The following is a 12648-nucleotide window of genomic DNA, read 5'->3' as shown; positions in this document are numbered from 1 at the left end:
CTTTGTTTCAGTTTAGTCCCCATATATGTTTTTTGATTCAATTTAGTCCTATTTTTTTTTTTCAAAATAAAATAATATTGTCTCTCTCTTAAATTTGATTGGCGACCAAATTTATTATTATATAAATGTTATATTGATATTTTTTATTGAAAATCACTTACAAAATTAATTATTGATATTTATATTAAAATTTAGTGGTAAAAGTCATGATTAACAAAACATGAATTAACAATTAAGAAAAATGGAATATGTTAAAAATGTCATTTTCAATAAAAAAAATATCAGTATAACATTTATATAAATAATAAATTTGGTCTCAAATTTAAGAGATACAATATTACTCTATTTTGAAAAAAAAAATGGGACTAAATTGAACCAAAAAGGCATTTGCGGAGACTAAATTGAATCAAAGAGACATATGTGGGGACTAAATTAAAATCAAAACAATGACACTTGGTAGTTATACTAACACATTGCATTGCCTTGCCACGTGGCACTATCACACAAGGAACCTGACACATGGCAATTTAAAAATTTTAAAAAAATTTAAAACAAGTGAAAAAAAACAAAGATTGACATGTGGCACGTTGTGAATTCCATTAGTATTTTTTTTTAAAAGAACCTAATTAAGATACTTTTTCAAAAGTTGTGACACAATTGAAATGTTTTTAAAAGCAAGGACCAAATTGATACATTCCCACCAAAGTGGGGAGCATTCGACTAATTAAGCCTCAAATTAGAAACATATTTGAATAAGGGTTGATTTCAAAGTTAAAAATACGTGTTGAAACTAGATTTCACCACTTTGTCCTTCTCTTGTATTGATTCAACCATCATTTATAAAGATACAATAATTCATGTCCTGAGTGTTCTCTTAAATGTATTGGCATCTAGAGCCTAGGATCATCAAACTTCAGTATGATTCCTCCGTGACTGCTTAGATTAATCACCTACATTAAGATTAAGACTCTATAATAAGCTAGAGCCTTAGATTTATTCATAACATCTAAACAAAAGAGGAGAATTAGTTGTTCCACAATTTAGAACTAGTTCCCACTTAATCCCAAGCTAGTGAAATAAGATAAGTGATCATTTCATTCAACACCAAGCATAAACTAATTCACAAACATGTAATGAAAGCATACTTTAATAAATATAGTAGTACCAATACAAGAGAGTTCCAAAGAGTTTCATCTTTGCTTCAACACTTAAAGATGTTAGCACAAGTGACCTTAGTGCATGAATTTCATAAAGCAAGTGCATGAAGCTCTGTGTTATTCAATCAGTTGAATTGTTATATAATCTACTAATTTCACTTAAAGTCAAGTTAAATCAATAGATTGTACGGACAAATCAACCTGTTGAATTCCTTTATGAACAAGCTATATTAGCTAGTTTTGAAGAGAGTGGAGTAACACTTGAGATTTCTGAGCGCGAAATTCGTGAAACGGATTTGGAAAACTCTCACTAGATTATATAGTATGCAACTCGTGATTAAAGATTTTTGGATCTTAGAGCAAAGTCTTGCTTGTGTTAAAGCATTAAAGAATGCATTTTAGTTGGCAAGGGAGAACCACCACTTAGGATTGGTTTTTCTTGTGTTTCTAGGTGTTTCCTGGTGTGATTCCATGTATTTCAAGTTGGATCTTGCAGTGTAGGGGTTAAGGTTCTTGTGGGAATAAAGAAGCTTGATGTTTTAGCTTTATTCAAAAGTGTAATTTTTGAAGGATTTTGTAATTCTTTTGATATAGTACATGATGAGGCTCAAATTGTCCTGATAAACTAGATGTAGCTCAGATATTGAGTTAACCAGTATAAAAATCAGCGTGTGATCCTCTCTCCCTCATCTTGTTCTTCATTTAAATCTTAAGAAAACACATTTAATTAATCTTAGTAAGGTGTGCATGTGTTTTAATGTAATCTGGTGGTACAACTAAGTTGGATATATTGATTGGAACAAATCTTGGATGATAATGCATGATGTTTGAGATAGTTTGGTGTTTTTCGTATTTTTGTAGAATTTTATATTTTAACACGAATGTGCCTGACAACTAGGACGGGCCCAACGACCCGGACAAGCCTGACGACTCGGACGGGCCCAACGACCCAGACAGGCCTAATGATCCGAACGGGCCCGATGACCCAGATGGACCTGATGATCCAGACAGGCCGAACAACTCGAACGAGCCCAACAACCCGGACGGGACCAACGACCCGGACGAGCTCGACAACCCGAACAGGTCCATCCACCAGGAGGAGCCCGATGATCCGCACAGGCCCAATGACCCGATTAGGCCTGTCCATGTCGTCGGGTCCGTTCGGGTCGCCGGGTCCATCCGGGTCATCGAGCTCTTTCGAGTCATTAAGCTTGTCTGGATCATCGAGCCCATCTGGGTCATTGGGCCTGTTTGGGTCATCGAGCCCGTATAGGTCTTCGGGCCAGTTCGGGTCGTTGGGCCCGTCTAGATCGTCGGGCCCCTCCGGGTCGTGGGGCCTGTATGGATCATCAGGCCCGTCCGAGTCGTCAGGCTCATCCAGGTCGTTGGGCTCGTCTGGGTTGTCGGGCCCGTCTAGGTCGTAGGGCCTATTCGGGTCGTCAGGTCCGTACGTGTCATCGGGCCCGTTAGGATCGTTGGGCCCCTTCGGATCGTTGGGCTCGTCGGGGTCGTTGGGCTCGTCCGAGTCGTCGGGCCTGTCCGTGTTATCGGGCATGTTCGGGTTGTCAGGCTCGTCTTGGTCGTCGGGGCCATCGTGGTCATCAAGCTCATTCAAGTCATTAAGCATGTCTAGATCATCGAGCCCATCCGAGTCATTAGCCCCGTTTGGATCATCGGGTCCGTATGAGTGTTCGGGCTTGTTCGGGTCGTTGGGCCCATCTAGGTCATTGGGCCCCTCCGGGTCGTGGAGCTTGTATGGATCATCAGCTCGTCTAGGTCGTTAGGACCGTTTGAGTCGTCGGGCTCGTTAGCATCGTTGGGCCCCTTCGGATCGTTAGGCCCGTCCTAGTCGTCGGGCCCGTTCGGGTTATCAGGCTCATACTGGTCGTCGGGCTCGTCCAATTTGTCGGGTCCGTCTAGGTCGTAGGTCCCATTCGGGTCGTCAGGTCCGTACATATCATCGGGCCCGTCTGGGTGTCGGGCCTGTCTGGGTAGTCAGGTCCATACGGGTCGTCGGACCCGTTCGGGTAGTTGGGCCTGTCTGGATCATTGGGCCCTTTTGGATCGTCGGGCTCGTCCGAGTCGTTGCTTCGTTCGGATCGTTGGGCCCGTCTGGGTCATAAGGCACATTCGTCTCATCGGGCCCGTCCGGGTCATCGGGCCCGTTTGGGTCGTCGGGCCCGTCCATGTTGTCGGGCATGTCCGGGTTGTCGGGCATGTCCGGGTTGTCAGGCCCGTCCTGGTCGTCGGGCCAATATTGGTCGTCGGGCCCGTCCTTGTCATCGGGCCTGTCCTTGTCATTGGGCTCGTCTGGGTCGTTGAGCCTGTCCTGGTCATCGGGCCCATTCGGGTCACTCGACTTGATCTTTGACTCTGGCTTAATGTAGTATTATTTTGGGGGCTAACCCACATTAACCCTAAACCTAACCCACTAGAGAGGGGGCTTTGGGGGCTGGGGCTTTTTTTTGGCCCCCTAAAAGGGGGCTTTATGAAGAGTGGGTCAGGGTTGGCCCATGGACTAGGGGCCAAATTGACACCTCTACTGAAATGTATGGTCATGCAATAATAAAATTTTGATTTGTTGGTCAATTGAATTCAAACTGAAAGGGTTTTTACACGTTTTAATTGAGCATAATTTTTAGTACTTAGCTAATTCAACCCCTCTTCTTGGCTAAGAAAGACATTTTAAACCTACAATTGGTATAAAGAGCGGGTTTTTGAAAGGTATTCAAGTGTGATCATAAATAGTTTTTTTTTTTTGAAAAAATGACTGAAAACAAACTTCCTTTTGTAGAATGTGCTTCTATACATAGGCCTCCTACGTTTAGATGTATTAACTATCAAATTACACACACACACACACACACACACACACACACACACACACACACACACACACACACACACACACACACACACACACACACACACACACACACACACACACACACACACACATATATATATATATATAAAGAGATAAACATCTTTGGTGTCCTTTTTTATTTTTCAATTTTATTCTCTTAATTATTATATTTTCAATTTAAATAATTATTTATAATAAAGAATTATATTCAAATGTAAAGATAAGTGAACAATTAAACAAATAGGAAGGACAAGTAATTGAAACATGATTTTTACATAATAAGTAAAAGTAAAATATGTCTTTAACAATAATAATAAAAACAATAATAATAATCATAATAATAATAATAATAACTATTATAATAATTATAGTTAATAATAATAATAATAATAATAAATAGTAATAATAATAATAATAATAGTAATATAATAATAATAGTAATTTAATAATAAAAATAACTATAGTTAATAAAAATGACAATAATACTTATAAACGATAGTAATAATGAACATTAATTATAGTTGATAATAATAACTATAGTAATAATTATAGTTAATAATACTAATTATAATTATAGTTAAAGTTGATAATAATAATTATTATTATTATAATTATAATTGATAACAATAATAATATAAATTAAAATAATTATAATATATAATAATAATAATAATAATAAAACAATTATATTTATAATAATAATAATAATAATTATGGATAATAAAAATAATATTAATAATTATTATTATTATGGGGTTAATAATATAATATTTTTAAAATGTTAATTTTAAAAAACAATTAAATTAAATATGATAGTAATTATAATAATAATATAATAAGTACAGCTTTTAATTAATATAAGTTTTATTAGTAATAACAATAATTTTTTTATACTGCTTTTCTCATATCAATAATACGTAATATTTACTAATGTTAATAATACTAATAATAATAATAATATATAATAGTAATATATAATAATAATAATTACTATTATTTTTATTATTATTATTATTATAATATTAATATTGGTTATAATTTTACTACTATCAATAACATCGAAACTTTATAACAATTTAGTCATTCATTTTTAGAAATATGTGGATTTAGTCCTTTTTATCCAATTTTGTTAAGTTTATTTGACATTTTAAACGCATTTTATGATCATATTTGAGTTAACATTGAAGCAAAAATGTGTCAAACGGTATAAACAATTCAAATACTATGACGAAATTTGCTTGAAACGTCATATAAACTTAGCAAAATTTGGTTAAAAGGACTAAATTCACGCATTTTTAAAGATCAAGGACTAAATTGGTCAAAAGTTTTAAAAAGGGACTAATTCCAAATTTCACTGAAACTTGAGGGACCAAAAACATATTTAACCCATAATAATATTATTAATAATTAGAAATACTAATACTTATAAAAGTATTACAAATAATAATATTATAATTAATATTAAAGTTGAAATTATAAATAAATTAAAATGTAAGAACAAATTGACTTTTGTAGGATTTGAATCCGGATCCTTTTATATCAGAGCTAGGAGACTGGCTCGTGCGTATGCACGGGTTGTATTTTTTTTTATTTTGTATATTAAGTAGTAAAATATTATGTAATGAAATATCATGAAAATTATGTTATATAGTTGTAGATGTTGTTATTAAAGTAATGAAGTAGTAAGCAGTAAATCTAAATGATGTAATAATAATTTCAGTTTTAAGTATAATAAATAAAATTGATATTAAATATACTACAGTTAATTAATTTTACGAAATAATTATAATAGCTTATGACCCAAGTAGGGATGACAAATAAACTCGTTTCTCGTGAGTATTGCCTGAACCCGTACCCGTTTTGATGGAAATCTCGACATTGACTGGTATGGGTATGGATATGGGAATGTACATATTTGTCCCGTCCTCGTCCTCATACCCGTCAGAATACTACGTAATATAAAAAATTTATCCTTTTTACTCTATTATTATTATTATTATTATTATTATTATTATTATTTATTTAAAGAACTATTTTGTTTCGCTAAAACAATTTTCATTATTTCTAAAGCATTGGTTATGTTGATATTTAAATAAATTTTATTTACTATAATATAAAAGTTTAATGTAATTGTCATGAATTTTCTTTTACCACCCCCAACATATATTGAAGTTCAAAAGATACAATATTTATGTTAAAATATTATTATTATTATTATTATTATTATTATTATTATTATTAGTTTAATATTTGTTCTTTACGTTATTTGGGTCAAGTGATTTATTATAACTTTTATTAGTATATAAAAAAGAGATTCATTAGAATTTAAAAAATAAAATTGAAGTAAAGATACATTTAACATATATTTTAATTTGAATATTTGTTTTTGTTTTATATTTATTTACAAATTAAATTTTATCAGCTACAATTAATTAATGTTTGCAAATTTAACAGAAGTTTTGGTTCTCATGAAATTTTGTTTGGTTTTCTAATTTAAAATATATACAATTATAACATAATTTCTTTATAAATATTTGATATTGGAGAAACAACCCTCCTCTTAATATTGAATATTTAATAATATTATGATTCTTTTGTCATAATTTTTTATTATTTTATAATAATTAATTAATTAATATTAAAATAGTAAGAAAGTTGGTATGGGTATGAGTACAAGTATATACCTGTTACCCTGTGCGGATGGGGATGAGATAAAAATTTGATACCCGTTGGATTGGGTATGGGGATGATGATGAATTTTTTCGGTGGGGATCAATATGGGATAGTGAAACTTGTCTATTCCCCATCTTGTTGTTATCCCTATATTAAAATAATAAAATATTGAAAGTATTATGTAATGAAATATTATGAAAATTAAGTTATATTGTTGTAAATGTTGTTATTAAAGTAATTAATAAATCTAACTGATGCAATAATAATTTCAGTTTTAAATATAATAAATAAAATTGATATCACAATATAATATAATTAATTGATTTTACGAAATAATTATAATAGCCTATGATCTGTGCGTATATTTTTTTTATTTTAATTTTTTTAAAATAATAATTTAATTGTTATTATATTTGTTTAACCATTAAAAATACTAATAATAATATTATATAAATTATAAATAAATTAAAAAGTAAAAACAAATTGACTTTTGTAAGATTTGAATCCGGATCCTTTTATATTAGAATTTTAAAATGACGAAAAAAATATTTTTTATGACACATGTCAATAAAAGAAAATGGATAATATACTAATTTTGGTAGTATTTTCTTTCCTTAATATGTAATAGATTAAAAAAAAAAAACCATCTACATTTCACATAAACTCTCAATAACTAATATTAAATACTAATTAATTTTGCATTATTCCATCCTCATTATGAAACATTATTTTCTATATTTAATTAAAATATAAAAAATACAAAAAAAAAACTCAAAAGACCCTTGAATATGGTATCATTCCATCCTTCAAATACATTTGTCTTTAAATGTCATGGGTACACTTCTTTTTCTTTCACCTCTTGAATTTCTTTCTCTAAGCTCCTTCTCTTGAACTTTTATCTCTCTATCTCTCTCAGCTCCTTTTTTTGAATTTTTTTTCTTTCTCAACTCTTTTTCTTTAATTTCTTTCTCTCTCATCTCTTTTCTTGTAATCTCTTTCTCTCTCAACTATTTTTCTTTAATCTCTGTAACTCTCAACTCCTTTTCTCTAATTTCTTTTCTCTTAACTCCTTTTCTTTAATTTCTTTCTCTTTCTTCTTCCTCGTCTCTCTCTTTCATCATAATTTGAGCATATCTTTTCCGATATTCATTAAACATTTTTTCTTTGTTTCTATATCTTTTCTTTTTTTTTCTTTTTCTCTCTTCAAAATTCTCTTTTAATTTAACTCTTTGTCACTGAAACAAACTCATCAATAGACAATTTGAGATAGACATCGAGTCGAGTTAAGGGGTACTTTTAGCACAAGTACTTACCATAAATCTAAAAAATACAAATAAAAATTAGAAGTATATATATACAAAAAAAAAACTCACTGAATCTGAAGAGTCAAAACTTTGATACCAACTGATAAGAAACCAAAGATACGACCGTTTTGATATCTCGTTTGAGGAAGGATATTGACATCACACTCAAGAAGAAGAGAAGGTGAGTGATAAATCATGAATATGATTGCCACATGTTACCCTAATAAGATCAAAGTGGGGTTCTTGGGTTCTTATAACTCGGAACTCCACAAAACTCTCACAAAGAAAAAAATAATAATTTTTCTGACAAAATTTATATATCCATTTATATTACAAGTGTATCATTTTATAACATAAATTAAACAAAACCCTCTACATTTCACATTATCTCTCAATAACGAATATTTAATACTCACTAATGTTACATTTAATCTATTCTCCTTATATGAATCATTATATGAATTATTTTTTCCTATATTTAATTAAAAGATAAAAAAATACAAAAAAAAAAAAAACTCAAAACACCTTTCAATATCAAAGAATTCGAAAAAGTGGAAATTTGAAATGGCCATGGTCAGACTAGTGGATAATATAGCAACTAGGGTAGGTGGGTTGTTTTAAATCATGGGCGGGAACATTTGTATTATTTCTGCTATGTTTGCATGTATTTTGATTGTAGGATTAAACAATGATAAGCAACTTCTATGGATGTTGCTGCTGGATTTTGGAAACTCTGTCTAACTTGGTCAACAATGTTGTTTTGTTTTTGTTTCTAATCTATAATCTGGATTTTTCTGATCTTCTTTATTGTGTGATCTTTACCAAAAAAAATTAACTCGAGATGTATTTTGACGAACAAATATCTTAAACTTATGTGTTGTAATAGGAGAGTGTTTGATAGGTATGCACAAATGGAGTTAAATTGTTGGATTTTTTTTGTAATAATTTTGTATAAGGATTGATATATATATATATATATATATATATATATATATATATATATATATATATATATATATATATATATATATATTTTGCTGAGAATAAAATATATGAAAGTGTCCTTATATTTGTTTTTTTTTCATATCTTACTATTTTTTAATATTTAATTTTTCAAATAAAGTGAATTTCACCAGAATGAAATTAAAATAATTTTTACTCAATTTTATAATATTTATTTTTAAAAATTAGTTATTAGCTTTTAAAATGTTGTTTTATATTGGTAATAGTCTTCTCATTATTATGGTCAAAATTACTATTTCTACCCAAGGCTTTATTTTTATTTCATCATATTAATATTGTTCTCAGTGACACTTTTAATACCATCACCAATATCATTATTATACAAATATACATTTAAATAATTTTAGAATATTTGAAAAATTGGATGAAAAAACTTATTTTTAAATCTAAATCACCTTAAACTAAAAATTAATTCCTAAAATTTAAAAATCAGGTGTAGTTTTGAACATACAACTAAACACTATCCTGAACATGGTCATCGATTTTTACAAGTTTTCCAATGATTCATCTAGGTACGATTTCTTATTTATACTTTTGTTAGCATGTAAAAACTAAGTTACTAAAGAATTTGAAATCAATTAATATGAAATTGGATTTGGAGTTCTAAAAGTACATTTGGTTTAATATCTCGTAATGATGCCATTGGAGACAAATGAAATCTACCCATGTAGAAGTATATGTAATTTTTAAAAGATGTAAATATTGAAGTGGGATAAAGTTAAAATAATTTATATATTATATGTTTATAATTATTTGGTCTTCCGAGAGAGGATCATCGAAGTGATACAATATCAATGAGACATGAGATCGACGACCTACACATAAAGGATTGACATCATTCTTCACCCAAACCTTAAAGCAATAACTTCATGGATTTTTATCATTATATAGTGCTAAACGTTTTCATTTTTACTCAATGTGGGACATAGACTCACACTTGGATTCCCAACAATCTCCGTATGAGTCCTTTCTCATTGGATTCCCTCTCGAGCTTAAGCATTTCAAGTCATGAGTACCCCTAGGGACTCGTCTGAGCCCAGTGGTGGATCTTGGTCAATAATGTTGGGGGAGTCAAAATAAACACTCAAAATTTATATATTTAATTATGGTCATCAATACAATAAACGTTAATATATAATTTAATATAACTATAACTAAAAATATTATATCTACAAAAGAAATCATATGTTATAATATATTGTAATTATTCTTTGAACCTTAACAAAAGACTCCTCTAATTGAGCAATTAGATTATTAGTATCATGGTAAAGAAGTTAAATCTATTTTTCTTTTAAAAATAAATCTATCCTTTTATTTTTCACCAATATATCTATTTTTTTAAGTTTAAGATTAAAAAATAATTTATTATAATCAAATAAAAAATTCAAAAACGCAATTACTAAAAGAAAAATTTATGATAATTGAGCAATAATTAAAAATCGTTATGAAAAAGAAAACAGTACATTATATTATTTCTTTTATATTCATAAAAAGTGAATATACAAAATTAAAAAGATAATGTTAACTATTAAACTAATATTTCACTCTTAAGTGGAAAAAAGATAGTTACTTTTTTTTTTCTTTAAGAATAGAAGAAAACAAATAAAAGATGAAAATAAAAATAATGAGTGTGTCTAACTTACTTATTTCTTTGTAAACAAAAAGGAAAACATGTGAGAATGGAAGATGAATACAATATGTGATAAATTTAAAAGACAATGAAAAAGAAAATAAAAAATATCTTAATAAATATTTTTACTTGATTTATTATTTATTAATATTAAATTTTGTGTTATAAAAAATTAAAAAAAAAATACCTATTTTAATTTGCACCAATTTCTAATATATAAACTACATTATACTTTAAAAAAAATTAAATATATAAATATATTAATTTTAAAAAATTTTGGACGGGCCATGGCCCCCTAGTCTGATAAGTATTAAAAATACTTATTATTCTTATTTGATTGGACCTCTTAATTGTATTTATTCACGTGTTTTGTGGAAAGTTTTAGGTTGTTTTAAGGTTTCTTTTAGGTTAGATATATTTTGTGTTTTATTGAAGATTATTGTATAGGAGAATGAAGGATTGGAGAACAAGTGTGGTTGTTCTGTCAGGACCCAGTTGCCCAGCGAGCATGCCGAGTCGCCCAACAAGATAGCCCTGATCGCCCAGCGATTAAGTCATCTCGCCCAACGAATGGACGGTTTTCTGAAGTGGTTATAGTTTCGAAAGTTACACGAAGCTGCAGTGTGCTAGAGTGTGTGAATGCAACAAGAACAGGAAAAATACGAAAAACGCCATTCTAGGCCAAGGAGAACTCACATCAATTCATCCATTCCATCAAATTCATCCATCCTTCATTCTCTAGATGCCTAGGAGTGACTAAACTTCTCTTTCATTGGGGTTGGATGTAATGAACTTATACTCTTTGTAATTTTCCTATGCAATGTGATCTCTTTCGTTGTTCATATGTTCTATCTCAGATTATTAATGTGCATGAAGGAAATCCTTGCTATTTGGTTGTATCTAATTATTGGAAAATGAATTGGAACTTAACCTTGGATAGAACAACCATGAGATTGGGTTCTAGGAATAGACATAATCTCTAGGTCATTCTATATATCAAATCTTAATGCAAGTTATGTGTTAAAATAATTAAGGAATTAATGTTTTGACATATTGGACTTAAAACTTGCTTCTAAGGAATTAGGGGCTAGTATGCTTATGATGAGGATGTCTAAGCAAGATAGAGAAATTGTGTAGGAAATATTGCGTTAGTATGGTTTATGAAATCCAACCTTGGTGAAGTCTTTCCTAAATTCTTCTATAACTTTAGTGTTTATTAAATTTGCATGTTGTTCTTAACTTAAATCTTGCTAAAATTAGTAAATAATCACACTTAGACAAACGAACACAAATCCCTTGGGAAAAGGGTACTTGGACTTTCATTTTTACTACTTGTAACGAATTGATATACTTGCCAAAGAGTTAACAAGTTTTTGGCGCCGTTGCCAAGGATCGAACCAGGGTCATCCGCGTGACAGGCGGAAATACTTACCACTATACTACAACGACCCGGGTTTGATCCCCGGCAACGGCGCCAAAAGCTTGTTAACTCTTTGGCAAGTATACCAATTTGTTACAAGTAGTAAAAATGGAAGTCCAAGTATCGTTTTTCCAAGGGATTTGTGTTCATTTGTCTAAGTGTGATTATTTACCAGTTTAGGCTTTTACATTCATTTATACATTCATCTTTGTTTATAGTTTGTATATATTTAGTTTGTCTATGCTTATTTGTCTTTTCTAGCGTTTTTGTTCTGTATGAGAAGAAGGACTCGAGTTGATAATTTACTATTTGATCCTGAAATTGAAAGAATAGCTCGGAGGAACAACAGTAGAAGACGAAGAAGGCAAATCCAAAAAGTTAAAGAAGAGAAAGAGGCAACATCTACATCTAAACAAGCTATCTTCTCCTCAACTGATCAAGAGGAGGTAGAAATGGCTGGTGAAGGACATGGTGAAAGGCATGTTCGACGTACTCTAGAAGATTATGCTTCATTCTCTGTAACGTCCCTAAGGAATATTACTTAATTAAATAAATAAAAAGGAAAATGAATTTAA

The 12648-nt window shown here is 30.4% G+C and overlaps 1 non-coding gene across 1 annotated transcript; it reads right to left on the bottom strand.

The window, feature by feature from the left end:
• Positions 1–12030: 12030 nt before the first annotated feature.
• TRNAD-GUC lies at positions 12031–12102 on the bottom strand. Its single transcript has one exon. It is a non-coding gene; the product is annotated as a tRNA-Asp (tRNA).
• Between the last annotated feature and the right edge of the window lie 546 nt (positions 12103–12648).

Source organism: Vigna unguiculata, chromosome 1 (genome assembly GCF_004118075.2).
Source record: "Vigna unguiculata cultivar IT97K-499-35 chromosome 1, ASM411807v1, whole genome shotgun sequence".
Taxonomy (NCBI): Eukaryota; Viridiplantae; Streptophyta; class Magnoliopsida; order Fabales; family Fabaceae; genus Vigna; species Vigna unguiculata.
The sequence above is the reverse complement of the archived record's forward strand: the minus strand, read 5'-3'. Positions and strand labels throughout refer to the sequence as shown.